Below are 20,089 nucleotides of genomic sequence, written 5' to 3' on the forward strand. Positions count from 1 at the left end.
AGTGGTTCAGTTAGTGTCTTGGTTTTCGTGAAGTATGTAGAGATGTGAAATAGAGTTAGTAGACATATTGAGGTCTGCCATGGGGATATGTATTCCAAAGAAATATTGTGTTTCCATCATAGGGGGGCTAAATGGTGTGCTTATCATGTGCAAGGCCCGAGGACATAAAGGTGAGTTTTGGTAGTATAGCTACCCTAAATAGGAGTGAGTGTACCACTGCTGACAGTCATCAGCAGATAACCTAGTCATAGTAAGTTCATGGTATCAGTGGATTCAAGAGAGATAAGAGATCAGGAGATTTGGTATGTCGGGACGTACCATAGTAACTATACAATATTCTCGATATTTGTATGTAAGCTGCAAATTATAGTACCGACATGAGATTATTGTGTAGAGCTGCGTGTGTAACATCCTCATGTTAGCTTGTTCGTATAGTCTACTGTTCCGGTGACCAGTGTCGGTCTGGACATCTAGAACGTTCGGAAAAATATTAAAACTAAAGTAAGGAACCAAAAATTAACTCAAATATTAATAAGAAAAAAATTTAGGAAAAATTATAAAATAATTCTTGGGACTTTAGAGAAGGGTCATTGAGGTTCTTATGGCATTAGAATGCCAAGAAAATACTTAGAAAAATTTTTTAATCAGCATAAACAATTTTGACCCGTTAAGCCAAACGGAGGGCATTTTGGTCATTTCGTCTTCAGAGATGATTTTTAGGCCAACTTTTCCAGTTAAATAAATAATTTATATAACATAAAATATGATTAAATGTTGTTAAAAATTTAATTGAAATTAATTGGACAAGAAAATGAAAGAAAAATGGATTTATGACATCATCATGATGTCATTAAAAACTCACCCAACCAACCCAATGTTGACACATAGCATAAGTTTACTTAAAAGAGACAAATGGGTTGGAAAAGGAACAAAAAAAATCAGACTTCTTCTCCCTTTCTCCTTCCTTACATGACATACCCACCATATGAAGGAACGGAAGCGTGAAAAACACAAGTTTATACCATTGAATTCAAAAATTTTCACCTAGGGTCACATGCATCATGCAAGATTTATTTTTATCTATTTGATTTCAATGATAAACAACATATTAAAACTCTTTTAATATGTTTTTGGATCTGTATTTGCCATTTAAGATTTTAAAATTAATCAGATTAATTTTAGAACCCTAGATTAAATCAAGAACGATTACACTAACCTCTTGATGCAATCGCAATATGTTCGCGCTTTGAGATTCGTCTTGAGGACACGGATGTTGTCCCTCTAGCTTGTCCACAACAAGAACACCTATGGCAGCCCTTGAACAGCTTCTAAAGCCTTTTCTATTAATTAGAAATTCAAGTTCTGCCTTTTAAGAGATTAGAGATGTAAACAGGACACTAGAAACAATTTCTAGTGTTCTTAATTCAAGAGATTGATGGCTAATCTCTTTGAATTGATAAGAGATGAAGAAGAAGAGATGAAAACCCTCAAAGTGGCGTGACAAAGGAGTGTGGCTGCTGGTTGTCTTTTATTTTCTCATAACAACACTTAAATAGCTAGGTTAACACATTAAACCCTTGCCACATGTCACCCTTTGATTAGCTCTAGGTTTAAGTGACCCAATCACATTGTGCCAAGTGTCAAACCTATATTTAATCTTGATTTTAATCATCTTACATGATTAAAAAAAAACATTTGGCAAGCTTATGTGTTATGCCATGTGTCACCATCTCATGGTGCCACGTGTCACACTGCAAAATGACCAAATGCCCCTGTGTCTTAATTTTGAGTTCTCAACCCAAAATAATTATTTTTCTTCTTCTAATTAATTTATATCAAATATAAATTAACTAATTAATCTCTATTAATTAATTTCTCATTAATTAAATTCATATTTAAACACTTTAAATATAAATTTAATTTATACTACACATCCAATAATCTAGATTTGGTTTCAAGTCATGCTAGGGACTTTGCAATTTAATTGCAAACCAAACCTATTTAATTAATCAATTTAAACTCTTTAATTAATTAATTAAATCATATTTAATTAGGTGATAACTTGTGTATGTGTGTGACTTACTAGGCTCATCACTAATTGGCAATGAGACATGATATCAACTCTTAATATCATCAGAACTCTTTCTTACCATAAATGATTTCTCTAAATCATTTTATGAACCTCATAGACCATGGTTAACACCTAGCATAGCATGCCATGGCCACCCAATTAGTAATAAGGTTTACCTTAAATGAACCTATAATCATATGTTACCATGCACTAGAATCTCTCTACAAAAATCCCAACTCAAGCCGAGTCATGGTTTATGTCAAACTCCATTTTATATGTATATTAACTTCTCTTTAAAGTCCATTTCTTTATTAAAAATATTATCTCATCAGAAAATTTTTTCTGAATAAATCTATCTGTCCTGGCCAGGAACTTGAAACATCAAGAACAATTAAATGAACATAGGATTTTGTCTCTATTTACTTAGAGGAACAGATTCCATCTTGATCAACACCTACCTCCATATATAACTAGTAGGAGCCAACACATGCCCATATACCCATACACAGTACAAGTATGAAAGCAGTATCAAACTCAAACTACCTATATACAAGATAACTGTGCTATCTCAGGTCTAAAGATTATATGCACTGATATGATTTATGACAAAACATTGACAAGAGTAAACTCCATGTGCTTGTCATAAGTGTCACTGGTTCGGCCTACTTATCATTTATAAGTGCCTATCATGTTTGTCATATGGCATGAGACTCACCATTCCATCTTATTTATATCTCATATAAATAACTTGGGAACAAACATGAATACAATCTTTCTGGATAAGTCATGTCCTTATTATGAAGTATTCTCGATTGTGAACCTATTTATGATACTTTGTGCTAGAAATATTGTCACTCATATTCTTAACAACTTAAGAATAATATTTCTAACAAAATATCAATGGACCTTTTCTATTACACATAAATATATTATGTAAACTTAAAAGTGGAAATGCCTTTTATTAATAAAAATATATACAAGATACATACTAAATGATAAGCTCTAGGCATACTACTAATAATCTCCCACTAGCACTAGAGCCATTCATTACAATACCTTAGACCCATCTTCTCAAGATGTCGCCTAACTCGAGCTTGCGATAAAGGCTTAGGGAATGGATCAGCTGAATTTGTCAGCGGATGTTATTTTACTGCATGGCTATATCGCCTTTGCACAAATATATGTCTGATAATGTGGTAGTGCCTTTCTATGTGTTTGGATTTTGGGTGAGACCTTAGTTCCTTAGCCTGTATGATTGCTCCATTGTTGTCACAGTGTAGTGGAACTGCTGACTCAATGGAAGGAACTACTGTAAGTTCTGTCACGAACTTCTTTATCCAAACAGCTTCCTTTGCAAAGATCTAATGCAAAGAATATACTCACCTCTGTAGTGGAATCTGCAATGCGTGCTCGCTTGGAACTCTTCCAACCGATCGCACCTCCATTACAAATGAACACATATCCAGAGGTAGACTTTCTATCATCGATATCGATTGGAAATCGAATCGAGATAACCATCCAATTGCAAGTCTCCACCTCCATAAATCAAGAATAAATCCTTAGTTCTTCTCAAGTACTTAAGGATATTCTTGACAGCTATCTAGTGTTCCAAACCTGGATTGGATTGATACCTGCTAGTCAAACTAATAGCATATGCGATATTCGGCCTAGTACACAACATTGCATACATTATACCTCCAATAGCCGAAGCATATGGAATCCTGGCCATCTTATCTCTTTCTTCAGGTGTCTTTGGAGACATCTCTTTAGAAAGATGGATACCATGTCTCACTGGTAACAATCCTCTCTTGGAATCAAGCATGTTAAACCTCTTTAACACCTTTTCCAAGTATAGACTTTGGGATAAACTAATTATTCTTTTCGCTTTATCTCTATAGATGCGAATCCCAAGAATATAGGTTGCCTCCCCTAAGTCTTTCATGGAGAATGTATTTGACAACCATACCTTTATAGTTGTCAACATACCTGTGTCATTACCCATCAATAGTATGTCATTCACATATAAGACAAGGAAAGTGATAGCACTGTCACTAACCTTCTTATATACACATGGCTCATCCTCATTTTTGATAAAACCAAAGGATTTAATGGCTTCATCAAAACGGATGTTCCAACTCCTCGAAGCTTGTTTCAACCCATAAATGGATCGCTTTAGCTTGCATACCTTGGAACCATCTTGGGATTCAAATCCCCTAGGTTGTTCCATGAAAATGTTTTCTTCAATGTATCCATTGAGAAAAGTCGCTTTTGACATCCATCTGCCAAATCTCATAATCATAGTACGCAGCTATTGCTAATAAAATCCTAATTGATTTAAGCATGGCAACAGGTGAGAAAGTCTCCTCATAGTCGATTCCTTGCCTTTGGCGAAACCCTTTCGCTACTAGCCTTGCCTTATAGGTCTCTACCTTTCCATCAGAACCAATTTTCTTCTTGAAAACCCATTTGTTCCCTATAGATACAATACCTTGGTGTGTCAACAAGATCCCAAACTTGATTCTTATACATTGAATCAATATGGATTTTCATAGAATCAATCCATATTGAAGAGTATATATCTCATATAGCTTCTTCATAGGTAAGTGGATCATCTCCATGATCTACTTATTCTTGTGTAGACTACTCTTGTTCTTCTTGATGAAGAAAACCATATCTCACCGGTGGGTGAGATACCCGGTTGTTCTACGAGGAACAGTTTGTAGATGTTTCATCAATGGGTATAGGTTGACTAGATGGATCTATATCCATCGATGCTGGTTGGTCAGAATTCTCCAATTCTAACTCTATTTGCCTTCCTTTGCCTCCTTCTTGAACAAACTGTTGTTCAAGAAATATGGCATCTCTACTTATCACAACCTTTTGTGAAGTAGGCAAATAAAAATAATATCCAAAACTATCTTTTGGATATCCAACAAATCGACCCTTTTCTGATCTGGTCTCCAATTTATCAGTGTTCAGCTTTTTGATATAAGCTGGACAACCCCAAATCTTAACATGCTTAAGATTTGGTTTTCTTCCATGCCATATCTCATAAGGTGTGGAAGAAACTGATTTTGATGGAATCCTATTCAGAATATACAAAGCTGATTCTAATGCAAATCCCCAAAAGGAGATTGGCATATCAGTATAGCTCATCATACTACGTACCATATCCAATAGGGTACGATTTCTCCTTTCAGATAAACCATTCAGTTGTGGTGTTCCTGGAGGAGTCAGCTGAGAAACAATGCCATGCTCTCTCAAGTATTCATCAAATTTAGTACTCAAATATTCACCTCCACGATCTGATCGAAGAGCTTTAATATTCTTTCCTGTTTGATTTTCTACTTCAGATTTAAATTCTTTGAACTTTTCAAAAGATTTATGTTTACATTTCATCAAATACAAATACCCAAACCTTGATTTATCATCAGTAAAGGTAATAAAATAATGAAAGCCCCCTCTAGCCATTTCTTTAAATGGACCACATACATCACTATGTATTAGCTCCAAAATATTTTTAGCTCTTAGCCCCTGTCCAACAAAGGGTGATCTAGTCATTTTTCCCTGAAGGCAAGATTCACAAGTTGGAGTAGGCTCAGAGTCCAATAAGGATAGAATTCCCATTTTCTCCAATTTTGTAATCGTATCTTCTGCAACATGACATAACCTTTAGTGCCAAATATATTTTGAACTTGAGTTGTTTTTCACCATGGCATTGCTTTCATTTAGATTGCTATACTCTGGCCAGTGGAAACACTTTCTTACTGGTAATGGAAACACTTTCTTATTGGCAATGGAAACACTTTCCTGTTGGCAATGGAAACACTTTCCTGTTGGCAGTGGAAACACTTTCCTTTGCCTTCATTAGCTTTAGTCTTCCTTTTCTGTTTAGCTATTTTCTTAGAAGGACCAGGAATCTGAGGTTTCTTTTTCTTATTGCCCTTCTTCTTGTTGGACTTTCCAGCAGAAGAAGATGCAACCAAAGCTACCTCTTTTCCTTTATTGCCTGGCATATTCTTTTGGGCAATAACCAGCATGTTGAGTAAACCAGCTAAGGTGCATTCCTGTTGAGTCATATGGAAATTTGTCACAAAATTTCCCAAAAGACCCAGGAAGGGATTGAAGGATCAAATCCGTCTGTAGTTGGAAATCCATGTTGAAGTCAAGATATTCCAACTGCTCAATCAGCCGAATCATCTTGTGGACATGATCCCCAACATTCTGTCCCTCAGACATCCTCATGCGGAACAGCTGCCTAGATATCTCATACCTAGCATTCCTGCTGTGCTCACCATACAACTCTTGTAGGTGAAGGAGGATCTCACTCGCACTCTGCATGTTCTCATGTTGCTTCTGTAACTCATTACTCATGGAAGCAAGCATGTAACACTTAGCTCTCATATCATGCTCCTTCCACTTGTCCAAAGTTTCATGTTCCTCTTGTATGGCCTCTAGAGGTAAGGGACCAGGAACATTTGAATCTAGAACATATCCTATATGTTCAAGGTTCAGGACAAGTTTCAAATTTCTTAGCCAATCAGACAGATTAGGTCCTGTCAACCTATTGTGATCAAGTATGCTTGCAAGGATATTAGATGGTGGTGGTTGTTTTGTGCTCATTTTATCAGAAAATTAACTGCAGAAAATAACCAGATTAATTAGTAAATGTATCATGTAATTAACCAAAATGATTATGGTCTTTTAATCAAATTGGTCCTCCCACTAACTTAACAAATCCTACACTTCCAAAGTAGAAAACGGAAATCCTAGTTGGATGGATTTATAGTGGGTGATTGAATTCTTATAATTCTATTGATCATCCTCAGGTACATCCATTATTGGAATTACAATAAACTATAAGTGAGAAACTCTTTGCCCATCACATCTCATGTGAGGTTCAATCCTTTACCTAGCCCCTAATGCTCAAAATCTCAGGTACATCCATTATTGACTTATCTTGCATTAGTTAAGTTGATCCCATTGAGCCAGTAATTATGCAAATAATTTTAATGTCCTCAGGTACATCCAATATTGGCCACTAAACCATTTACATATTTACAACATCTCATGCTTAACAATTATTCTTAAGAAAATCTCTTAAATAAATTGCATCTTATGCAACTATTTAAAATTTCTTAAAATAATTGCCCCAATGGAGGGCCTATGTTATAATTACTTTAATTATAGCATTTCCAACTTAATCATTTGTTTGGAAGATTTTATGGTCATTCTATTTACTATTAAGGTCTCACTTTGCACATTATCCATTTAGCATGCATATATCATATAATTGCATACATTCCCATACATCTCATTCCCATACATCTCATGCATTCATGGATAAGCAGTAAATATGGTATGATCATGGACTTTCTAAGGGATTCAATTCTGAGCCACCAAGAATTGAATCAGGGCATTCCTAGGTGCATTTCATTCATTCATTTTACAAGAGTTGCTGAAGGAGTACATAATCAACACTTGATCTTGAATTCCTCCCACTGGTCCCACCAATGCTCTTGACCTCCTTGAACTTCTTGCAATCCAATATTACATAGTAATCCTTGGCATACCAAGGCGAATTTACAAGAACTTAAATAAATGAAATTACAACCCAAAAATTATTAAAAACTTAATAATACATGCCCAAAATAAATTAAAATAAATTAATTAATTTGCAATCCCAAAGAAACATAAAAGAAATAAATCCAATCACATTGGTCTTTTATAGTCCATGATCATCCATCATGCATATCACTATTTAACAATTAAATAAAACATACATACTTAAATTAAATTGAATATCCCATATTCAACTTAAAAATTCAGATTTGAATATGATTCAAATAAATTTAAAAATTCAGATTTGAATCTCATTCAAACAAATTTAAAAATTCAGATTTGAATCACATTCAAACAACTTTAAAAATTCAGATTTGAATCATATTCAAACATTTTTTAAAAAATCAGATTTGAATCACATTCAAATATTTTTTAAAAAATCAGATCTGAATTTTATTCAATCAATTTTAAAAAATCAGATTTAAATATGATTCAAACAACTTTAAAAATTCAGATTTGAATCACATTCAAACAACTTTTAAAATTCAGATTTGAATCACATTCAAACAATTTTTAAAATTCTGATTTGAATCATAATTTAATTGTGTGATAAAAATTCTAATTAAACAATTTAATTAGACATAAAATGGATCTTAAATCATACAACAATTGCACATTCACCATCCATTTACCTTTGCACACCATTGTGATGCATCAACCATGCACACCATGGTGTTCATCATTTGTGCCGCCACTTTGACTTTGCAACCAGCAATAAACTCTTGATCTCATGATCAAACACACAATTAAATCATATAAACATCAATCTAAATGGCAAATATAGTGGCTCTGATACCAATTGAAGGAACGGAAGCGTGAAAAACACAAGTTTATACCATTGAATTCAAAAATTTTCACCTAGGGTCACATGCATCATGCAAGATTTATTTTTATCTATTTGATTTCAATGATAAACAACATATTAAAACTCTTTTAATATGTTTTTGGATCTGTATTTGCCATTTAAGATTTTAAAATTAATCAGATTAATTTTAGAACCCTAGATTAAATCAAGAACGATTACACTAACCTCTTGATGCACTGCAGCGTGTCTGCGCCTTTGAGATTCGTCTTCAGGACACCAGATGTTGTCCCTCTAGCTTGTCCACAACAAGAACACCTATGGCAGCCCTTGAACAGCTTCTAAAGCCTTTTCTATTAATTAGAAATTCAAGTTCTGCCTTTAAGAGATTAGAGATGTAAACAGGACACTAGAAACAATTTCTAGTGTTCTTAATTCAAGAGATTGATGGCTAATCTCTTTGAATTGATAAGAGATGAAGAAGAAGAGATGAAAACCCTCAAAGTGGCGTGACAAAGGAGTGTGGCTGCTGGTTGTCTTTTATTTTCTCATAACAACACTTAAATAGCTAGGTTAACACATTAAACCCTTGCCACATGTCACCCTTTGATTAGCTCTAGGTTTAAGTGACCCAATCACATTGTGCCAAGTGTCAAACCTATATTTAATCTTGATTTTAATCATCTTACATGATTAAAAAAACATTTGGCAAGCTTATGTGTTATGCCATGTGTCACCATCTCATGGTGCCACGTGTCACACTGCAAAATGACCAAATGCCCCTGTGTCTTAATTTTGAGTTCTCAACCCAAAATAATTATTTTTCTTCTTCTAATTAATTTATATCAAATATAAATTAACTAATTAATCTCTATTAATTAATTTCTCATTAATTAAATTCATATTTAAACACTTTAAATATAAATTTAATTTATACTACACATCCAATAATCTAGATTTGGTTTCAAGTCATGCTAGGGACTTTGCAATTTAATTGCAAACCAAACCTATTTAATTAATCAATTTAAACTCTTTAATTAATTAATTAAATCATATTTAATTAGGTGATAACTTGTGTATGTGTGTGACTTACTAGGCTCATCACTAATTGGCAATGAGACATGATATCAACTCTTAATATCATCAGAACTCTTTCTTACCATAAATGATTTCTCTAAATCATTTTATGAACCTCATAGACCATGGTTAACACCTAGCATAGCATGCCATGGCCACCCAATTAGTAATAAGGTTTACCTTAAATGAACCTATAATCATATGTTACCATGTACTAGAATCTCTCTGTTACAAAATCCCAACTCAAGCTGGAGTCATGGTTTATGTCAAACTCCATTTGCTATGAATATTATCTTCTCTTTTAATTCCACTTCTTGATTAAAAAGATTTTCTCATCAGAAACTCTTTTACAATAAATCTATCTGTCTGCCAGAACTTGAAACATCAAGAACAATTAAATGAACATAGGATTTTGTCTCTATTTCCTTAGAGGAACAGATTCCATCTTGATCAACACCTACCTCCATCTATAACTAGTAGGAGCCAACACATGCCCATATACCCATACACAGTACAAGTATGAAAGCAGTATCAAACTCAAACTACCTATATACAAGATAACTGTGCTATCTCAGGTCTAAAGATTATATGCCTCGATATGATTTATGACAAAACATTGACAAGAGTAAACTCCATGTGCTTGTCATAAGTGTCACCGTTCGACCTACTTATCATTTATAAGTGCCTATCATGTTTGTCATATGGCATGAGACTCACCATTCCATCTTATTTATATCTCATATAAATAACTTGGGAACAAACATGAATACAATCTTTACGATAAGTCATGTCCTTATTATGAAGTATTCTCGATTGTGAACCTATTTATGATACTTTGTGCTAGAAATATTGTCACTCATATTCTTAACAACTTAAGAATAATATTTCTAACAAAATATCAATGGACCTTTTCTATTACACATAAATATATTATGTAAACGAAAAAGTGGAAATGCGTTTTATTAATAAAAATATATACAAGATACATACTAAATGATATGCTCTAGGGCATACTACTAATACCATAGCCACATTTTCAAGCTTTTTCAAAGCTTGATTTCACTAGTTCTCACCCCACTAAACCCTAAACTCCCAACACAAAAAAGTGTTCTTGCATCTTGGAGATTCTTTTGGGAGCAAAAAGAAGAGGAAAACAAGAGCTTTAGCAAGTGGGAAAATCTCACTCCTTTGAGGTTAGTGACCTAACCATGAATTTTTCTTTAAATTCATGTTAAGAACTTTGAATATGGGTAAATTGCAAAGAAAAATTGTTGAGTACCATTTGGATGGAAACCCTAGATTCATGGCAGCAATGGTTAGGGTTTGTTTGTAGTGAGTTAATGAAGTTAAAAGACCATCATGGCAGCCCACAATATGTACCCACTAAGTGGATTGATGAAATGCAAGTTAAATGCATGATTTGAGATGTTAGGGTTAGGGTTAGGGTATAAAATGGAGACTTGAATCATGTAATTATGAAAGTGAGTTTTAATGGCCAATTAGTGACCATCTGGTTATGTGTAAACAAGAAATGAGGTGGTTTGATTAGTGGGAATTGCAATTGGTGTGGCTGCCCAAGGTGACTTGCAGAATTGGACATGCGTTCAGCATGTTTGGGCAGCCATAACTTGAATTGTAGAGGTTCAATTGGTGCAAGGCCAATTGGACATGAAAACTAGGCACATAATGGCACAACTTTGGTGAAGAAACTATGCCCATTAAACCAAACCAAGTGGACCAAAAGCTTTCCCTAATCTAGGTGAACTGCAGTCTGTTTCTGTAGAATGACCAAATGAACAATAAACAGTGATTGTTCATTTGGCCATAACTTAGTGTAGAATGGTCCAATTAACCTGAAATTTTACCAGAAATAAGTTGAGATCTAGACCAACAACTTTCATGAAGAAACCTAACCCAAATTATGCCCAGAACCTATCCAACAAGTGAGTTATAGTCACTATTCACTACACTATAGATATGGTCAGTCCAGAAAAATTTCAATCCGGCCAGTTGTGGTTTTTGGACCATAAATTGAGCTACAAAACTCCAAATAGAGTGATTTAAAAAAAAAAATTAAACTAGACAAAATAAGAAACAACTTTCATGTTGATCATTTTGCCAAATTCCCACTGCAAAAATGACAAATGAAACAGTAAAAATAAGGTATGAAAACTGAAAATTCTGCTCAATTAACTTTAGCTTAGAAATGGTATTGGCAACCAATACCAATAAATTTTGAATGCAGAATGTGGTATGTTGGGAGTATAAAAACTAATATACCTATTGTCTATGCAAAAGTCAACATTTTGGTTGACTAATGAAGTGAATAGTAACATCAAAACTTGAAATTCAAAAATTGTAAAACTCAAAAGTGTAAAATGCCCTAGTATACCTAACAAGATTGGTTTGGATAGCTTGGCATGCCAATAGGGTTCTGTTAGCAGTACTGCATATGGCTTCATGCCATTCTGTGTTTCATGGCTTTCCAATGCCATTCTATGAAATAATAGCCTTTGGCTATATTATTTGAGTTGATATGCTTGGGTTTTGACCCTGATAATTATTACAGCTTATTAGCTGTTCTGTTGCACACCGGGAGACACAATGTGACCGATGGTGTGATGGTCCGAGGGACTTAGTACCCAGTGCTGGTTTTCCCATTTATCCAGTCCAATAAACTAATATGGGTTACTCGGGTAATGATAATAAACCTTATCAAATTTTAAGTGAATAATACTACAAATAATACCAGAAATTAAGTCTACAATAAAATGAAATCATACATTCTGCATAATTATTTTATTTTATTTTATATTGTCACCACTAAGCAGAATTGCTTAGCGCGTCGCTTTTGCCACGTGCAGGTACTGGAGACCTAGCTGGAGAGCCCAGCAGACATCAGACGGGTGAGCCTTCAGAGCTGCATTCGGGGTCCGGAGTCACCTCACATCTACACTGCATATGGTAGGACATTAGGACTATAGGTGGCCCTTTTGTATTTTTGCATTTTGTATTAGTTTGGATTGTAACTATAAACTCCTGTAATTATGTATTAATGTAAATATATGAAATTTCATATTATTGAGATTTTCTGCATAATGTATGTTGATAAATGAAATGTTGAGAATTATTTGTGAATATGCTTCAAGTGATGAAGTGAACAGAAAAGTTTTGAAAATAGTATTGTGATTTTGAGATTGACTTGAATGTGTATAATGGAGTTTGGATTTGAAAATTATTTTGGAAGTGTTTTTAAACAGGTTCAGAAGAACTGTTTTTCCAATTTACAGCCGGCACTCTGTTGAATTTTCTATAAAATTGCGGATAAATTCAAATTTATCTAAATTGAAAAATAAATGAATTATAAAGGGATAAATTGTAATAGAAACATAAATTGGTTCTCCGGCACACTGAGTGACATAACTTGCTCGGCTACACTATAGACAGGTAAGGGGTGTCATATTTAGTGGTATCAGAGCATCGGTTTAGGCGTTTCTGGGCCTAGATAAAGTGCAAACCATTGCATTGCATTTGCAAGTGTTGAGGTGACGCTGATGCAGATTTGTTTATTTTCTTATTTTGAATAGGATATGGATCCTGCTTCGCAAAGAGCAGTTGAGGAAGAGGTGGAGAGTCGTGCTCCACCAATGGCTAAATCTGGGGGCAGGGTAGAATTTGCTCCACCAGCAGCTAAGGCACCTGCCCAACCTCAGTTTGCACTATTTCAACAAATGACCGAGTTTTACCCGTAAATGATGGGAGCAATTCCACCACCACAACCACAGCCACAACCTCCACCAGTACCACAGAAATCTCATTTGGTGAAATTGAGGAAGCATGGGGCTGTAGACTTCTTTGGGAAGTGGGAAGATGATCCCATGGCCGCAGAAAATTGGTTGGATAGAACCATTAGAGTGCTAAAACAGCTAAACTACACCCCCGAGCAGAACATGGTGGGTGCTGTGTCCCTACTTTAGGATGATGCATATCAGTGGTGGGACACAGTAACCAGTGAGGTGCAACCTGAATGGATCACCTGGGAATTCTTCCTCACAGAGTTCAGGAAGAAATATATTAGCAAAGTGTATTTAGAAGAGCGAAGAAGGGAATTTATCCGTCTGAGACAGAGATAGTTATCAGTGGCCAAGTATGAGCGTGAATTTGTCAGACTGAGCAAATATGGGAGGGAGATAGTCCCTACAGAGGCAGAGAGGTGCAAATGGTTTGAAGAAGGGCTTAATGACAACATAGTCATGATCACAGCACTGGAGATCACAGATTTTTCTAAATTGGTAGATGCAGCATCAAAAGTGGAAAGGGTCAAAATCAATGAACAAAATAGAAGGGAAAGACAGCAGAAGAGGGGTCCGGGTCAATCCAGTACATTTTTTGCTCCCAGTAAGAAGAGTAAGGGTCTTCCTGCTTAAAGTTTAGGACCACCACAGGGTCAGGGTCAGTCTCAGGGGCCTAGACCACAGTTCACACCTAGGAGAGGCCAGTCCACACTATCAATGGGCAGCTCTCCAGGGACGGTGTTTAGGGGACTAGCCCCTGCATCTTCTGCTTATCAGTACTGTCAGAAGTGGCATAAGGGGGAATGTTGGTGAGTGACCGGTGCATGCTTATGGTGTGGATCGGCAAAACACCAGATCAAGAATTGTCCGAAGAGGACTACTATTGTTGCTCCAACACAAACTGACAGACCTGCTCCTGCACCACAAAGGGGTAGGAAGCCCGGTAAACCTGAGGCAGCTGGTCCATCACTGAGGCCTACATCCGAGTCAGCTGAGAGGCTAGACACTAGAATACCAGCTAGGGCCTATTCCATCAGAGCTCAGGAGGAGCAAGATGCCCCGGATGTCATCAGGGGTACGTTTTCCCTCTACAACACTTCTGTACATACATTGGTGGATCCAGGATCCACTCATTCCTACATTTGCATCAAACTACCCATAGAGAGGGGAGTTCCAGTAGAGGAGAGTGATCAAGACATTCTGGTCACAAATCCACTAGGCCATAGTGTGGTAGTGAATAAAGTGTATAAAGGTTACCCGTTGAGGATTCAGGGGTATGAATTCTCGACAGACCTAATTGAGTTACCCTTCCACGAGTTTGACGTGATTTTGGGTATGGACTGGTTGTCACATCATCAGGCAATAATTGATTGCAAATTGAAGAGGATTTCTCTAAAAAACTTCTGAGGGTAATGAGATCACTGTTGAGGGTGAAAGGATAGATTTCCTGTCCAATGTTATCTCATCCACGGTTGCAAGAAGATTGATGAGAAAAGGCTGTGAAGCTTACCTAGCACACGTGGTTGATACTAGGCAGGCTAAGCCAAACTTGGGTGACATACCCACAGTAAGAGACTTCCCAGATGTATTTCCTGAAGAGTTGCCTGGTTTACCACCAAAAAGGGAAGTCGAGTTTGCTATTGAGGTAATCTGATCTGACACCCATTTCTATTGCTCCTTATAGGATGGCACCCACTGAATTGAGGGAGTTGAAAACTCAGTTACAAGAGTTGCTTGATAAGGGGTTCATACGCCCCAGTGTGTCACCATGGGGAGCTCTGGTGTTGTTTGTGAAGAAAAAAGATGGAACCTTGAGATTGTGTATTGATTACCGGCAGTTGAACAAAGTAACTGTGAAGAACAAATATCCATTGCCCAGAATCGATGATCTGTTTGATCAGTTGAAAGAGCTGGTGTATTTTCAAAAATTGATCTCAGATTAGGGTATCATCAGTTGAGGGTAAAGGATGCAGATGTGTCAAAAACTACATTCAGAACTCGGTATAGGCACTATGAATTTTTAGTGATGCCGTTTGGGTTAACAAATGCACCAGTAGCATTTATGGACCTTATGAACCGTATCTTTCATCCATATTTAGATCGGTTTGTAGTGGTCTTTATTGATGATATTCTGGTGTTTTCCAAGACCAGGGAAGAACATGATGAACATTTGAGGATTGTTCTGCAAACCTTGCGAGAAAAGAAACTGTATGCTAAGTTGTCCAAGTGTGACTTCTGGATGAGTGAAATCTCTTTCCTTGGACACATAGTATCAGCAGAGGGAATTACAGTAGATCCCAAAAAGATAAAAGCAGTGATGGAATGGAAGCCTCCCAGAAATACAACTGAGGTTAGAAGTTTCTTGGGGCTAGCTAGGTATTACAGAAGATTTGTGAAAGGGTTCTCTCTTATAGCTGCTCCAAAGACCAAGTTGTTGCACAAGAATGTGAAATTTGGCTAGAACAACAAGTGCCAAGCTAGTTTTGAGAGACTGAAGGCTATGTTGACAGAAGCACAAGTGTTAACATAGCTAGTGTCGGGAAAAGAATTTGTGGTCTACAGTGATGCCTCATATAATGGGCTAGGGTGTGTATTGATGCAAGAGGGGAAAGCGGTCGCTTATGCTTCCAGGCAGTTAAGGCCACATGAGCAGAACTACCCTACTCATGACCTGGAGTTAGCAGCAATTATCTTCGCACTGAAGGTATGGAGGCATTATTTATATGGTGAAAAATGCCACATCTATACATACCACAAGAGTCTAAAATATTTTCCAACCTAGAAGGAGCTCAATCTTAGACAGAGGCGATGGATTGAGTTCCTCAAGGACTATGATTGTGTGATAGATTATCATCCTGGGAAGGCAAATGTAGTTGCTGATGCTTTGAGCAGGAAGTCCATCACAGCTTTAAGATCACTAAATGCCTGTCTGTCCTTAGCTCAAGATGGAGCTATTTTGGCTGAGTTACAAGTGAGGCCAACCCTGCTACAACAGATACAAGATGGGCTGAGGGCAGATGAAAAACTAATGGCAATTGTGGGAAAAATTCCTAAGGGAAAGGAAACTAAATATGAGGTGAAAGCAGATGGGTGTCTATACTACAGAGGAAGAGTGTGTGTACCAGATGATGGGGAACTGAAGAATAGTATTCTGAAAGAAGCACACACTAGTGTTTATGCTATGCACCCGGGGAGCAAAAAAATGTATAATGATTTGAAGCCTCATTATTGGTGGCCTGGTATGAAGAGGGATATAGCTGACTATGTGACTAAGTGTTTGACATGTCAGCAAGTCAAAGCAGAACATCAAGTTCTATCAGGATTACTACAGCCTATAAGCATACCTGAATGGAAATGGGACCGGGTCACTATGGATTTTGTTAATGGTCTACCTCTCACCCAAAGGAAGCATGATACAGTGTGGGTGATAGTGGATAGATTGACAAAGTCAGCACATTTTCTGCCAGTTAGGACTGACTACTCACTGGAGAAGCTAGCAGAATTGTATATCAGTGAAATAGTTAGACTGCATGGAATCTCACTTTCCATCATATCTGACTGAGACCCAAGGTTTACATCGAGATTCTGGAAAAAGTTGCAAGAATTCTTGGGCACACAACTCTGTTTTAGCACGACTTTTCATCCCCAGACGGATGGACAGTCAGAACGAGTAATCCAGGTAAACCTAAGAACTAATTGAATTTTCGCAATTAATAAATTGAAATGATAGTAACACTGTGAATTATGTGATAGATCTTGGAGGATATGCTAAGGAGTTGTGTCATTGAGTATGAGGGGAGTTGGGATAGATACCTCCCACTTGCAGAATTCGCATATAACAATAGCTACCAAGCTAGCATTCAAATGGTTCCGTATGAAGCACTGTATGGGAGGAAATGTAGAACCCCAGTGTGTTGGACTGAGTTGGGAGAAGATAAGCTGGTAGGACCAGACCTGGTGAAACAGACTGAGGAGAAAGTGAAGATAATCAAAGCTAACTTGAAGGTTGCCTCTGATAGACAGAAATCTTATACCGACTTGAAGAGAAAAGAGATAGAGTATGCAGATGGCGATAAAGTGTTTCTCAAAGTCTCACTGTGGAAGAAAGTACTGAGGTTTGGGAGAAAGGGTAAGTTAAGCCCTAGGTTATTGGCCCATATGAATCATTGAACGTGTGGGACCAGTGGCCTATCGGCTAGCTTTACCACCAGAACTGGATAAAATTTACAATGTATTCCATGTTTCCATGCTGAGAAGAATAGCTCAGACCCTTCACATGTCATTTCCATGGAAGAGATTGAAATCCAACTGGACTTGACATATACAGAAGAACCTATACAGATCCTAGCTCAGGAAGTGATGGAACTAAGAAATAAACAAATTCTACTGGTGAAAGTGCTTTGGAGGCACCACAACACTGAAGAGGCAACTTGGGAAAGTGAAGAGATAATGAGGCAACAGTTCCCTCAACTGTTTGTATCAGGTAAATTTCGAGGATGAAATTTTTATTAGAGGGAAAGAGTTGTAACATCCTCATTTTAGCTAGTTTGTACAGTCTACTGTTCCGGTGACCAGTGTCGGTCCGGACAGCTAGAACGTTCGGAAAAATATTTAAACTAAAGTAGGGAACCAAAAATTAACTCAAATATTAATAAGAAAAAAATTTAGGAAAAATTATAAAATAATTCTTGGGACTCTAGAGAAGGGTCATTGAGGTTCTTATGGCATTAGAATGCCAAGAAAATACTTAGAAAAAATTTTCAATCGGTACAGACAATTTTGACCCGTTAAGCCAAACAGAGGGCATTTTGGTCATTTCATCTTCAGAGATGATTTTTTGGCTAACTTGTCCAGTTAAATAAATAATTTATATAACATAAAATATGATTAAATGTTGTTAAAAATTTAATTGAAATTAATTGGACAAGAAAATGAAAGAAAAATGGATTTATGACATCATCATGATGTCATTAAAAACTCACCCAACCAACCCAATGTTGACACATGGCATAAGTTTACTTAAAAGAGACAAATGGGCTAGAAAAGGAACAAAAAAAAAAAAAAAATAGACTTCTTCTCCCTTTCTCCTTCCTTACATGACATACCCACCATAGCCACATTTTCAAGCTTTTTCAAAGCTTGATTTCATTAGTTCTCACCCCACTAAACCCTAAACTCCCAACACAAAAAAGTGTTCTTGCATCTTGGAGATTCCTTTGGGAGCAAAAAGAAGAGGAAAACAAGAGCTTTAGCAAGTGGGAAAATCTAACTCCTTTGAGGTTAGTGACCTAATCATGAATTTTTCTTTAAATTCATGTTAAGAACTTTGAATATGGGTAAATTGCAAAGAAAAATTATTGAATACCATTTGGATGGAAACCCTAGATTCATGGCATCCATGGTTAGGGTTTGTTTGTAGTGAGTTAATGAAGTTAAAAGACCATCATGGCAGCCCACAATATGTACCCACTAAGTGGATTGATGAAATGCAAGTTAAATGCATGATTTGAAATGTTAGGGTTAGGGTTAGGGTATAAAATGGAGACTTGAATCATGTAATTATGAAAGTGAGTTTTAATGGTCAATTAGTGACCATTTGGTTATGTGTAAACAAGAAATGAGGTGGTTTGATTAGTGGGAATTGCAGTTGGTGTGGCTGCCCAAGGTGACCTGCAGAATTGGATATGAGTCCAATAGGTTTGGGCAGCCATAACTTGAATTGTAGAGGTTCAATTGGTGCAAGGCTAATTGGACATGAAACTAGATACATAATGGCACAACTTTGGTGAAGAAATCATGCCCATTAAATCAAACCAAGTGGACCAAAAGCTTGCCCTAATCCGGGTGAACTACAGTCTGTTTTTGCAGAATGACTGGCCATAACTTAGTGTAGAATGGTCCAATTGACCTGAAATTTTACCAGCAACAAGTTGAGATATATATCAACAACTTTCATGAAGAAACCTAGCCCAAATTATGACCATAACCTATCCAACAAGTGAGTTGTAGTCACTGTTCACTGTACTATAGATATGGTCAGTCCAGAAAAATTTCAATCCGGCCAGTTATGGTTTTTGGACCATAACTTGAGCTACAAAGTTCCAAATGGAGTGATTCAAAAAAGGAAATTAAACTAGACAAAATAAGGAACAACTTTCATGTTGATCATTTTTCCAAATTCTCACTGCAAAAATGACAAATAGAACAGTAAAAATAAGGTATGAAAACTAAAAATTCTGCTCAATAAACTTTAAGCTTAGAAATGGTATTGGCAACCAATACCAACAAATTTTGAATGCAAAATGTGGTATGTTGGGAGTATAAAAACCAATATACCTATTGTCTATACAAAAGTCAATATTTTGGTTGATTAATGAAGTGAATAGTAACATCAAAATTTGAAATTCAAAAATTGTAAAACTCAAAAGTGTAAAATGCCCTAGTATACCTAACAAGATTGGTTTGGATAGCTTGGCATGCCAATAGGGTTCTATTAGCAGTACTGCATATGGCTTCATGCCTTTCTATGTTTCATGGCTTTCCCATGCCATTCTGTGAAATAATAGCCTTTGGCTATGTTATTTGAGTTGATATGCTTGGGTTTTGATCCTGATAATTATTACAGCTTATTAGCTGTTCTGTTGCACGCCGGGAGACACAATGTGACCGATGGTGTGATGGTCCGAGGTACTTAGTATCCAGTGCCGGTTTACCCATTTATCT

This window comes from Hevea brasiliensis, chromosome 16, assembly GCF_030052815.1.
Source record: "Hevea brasiliensis isolate MT/VB/25A 57/8 chromosome 16, ASM3005281v1, whole genome shotgun sequence".
Classification (NCBI taxonomy): domain Eukaryota; kingdom Viridiplantae; phylum Streptophyta; class Magnoliopsida; order Malpighiales; family Euphorbiaceae; genus Hevea; species Hevea brasiliensis.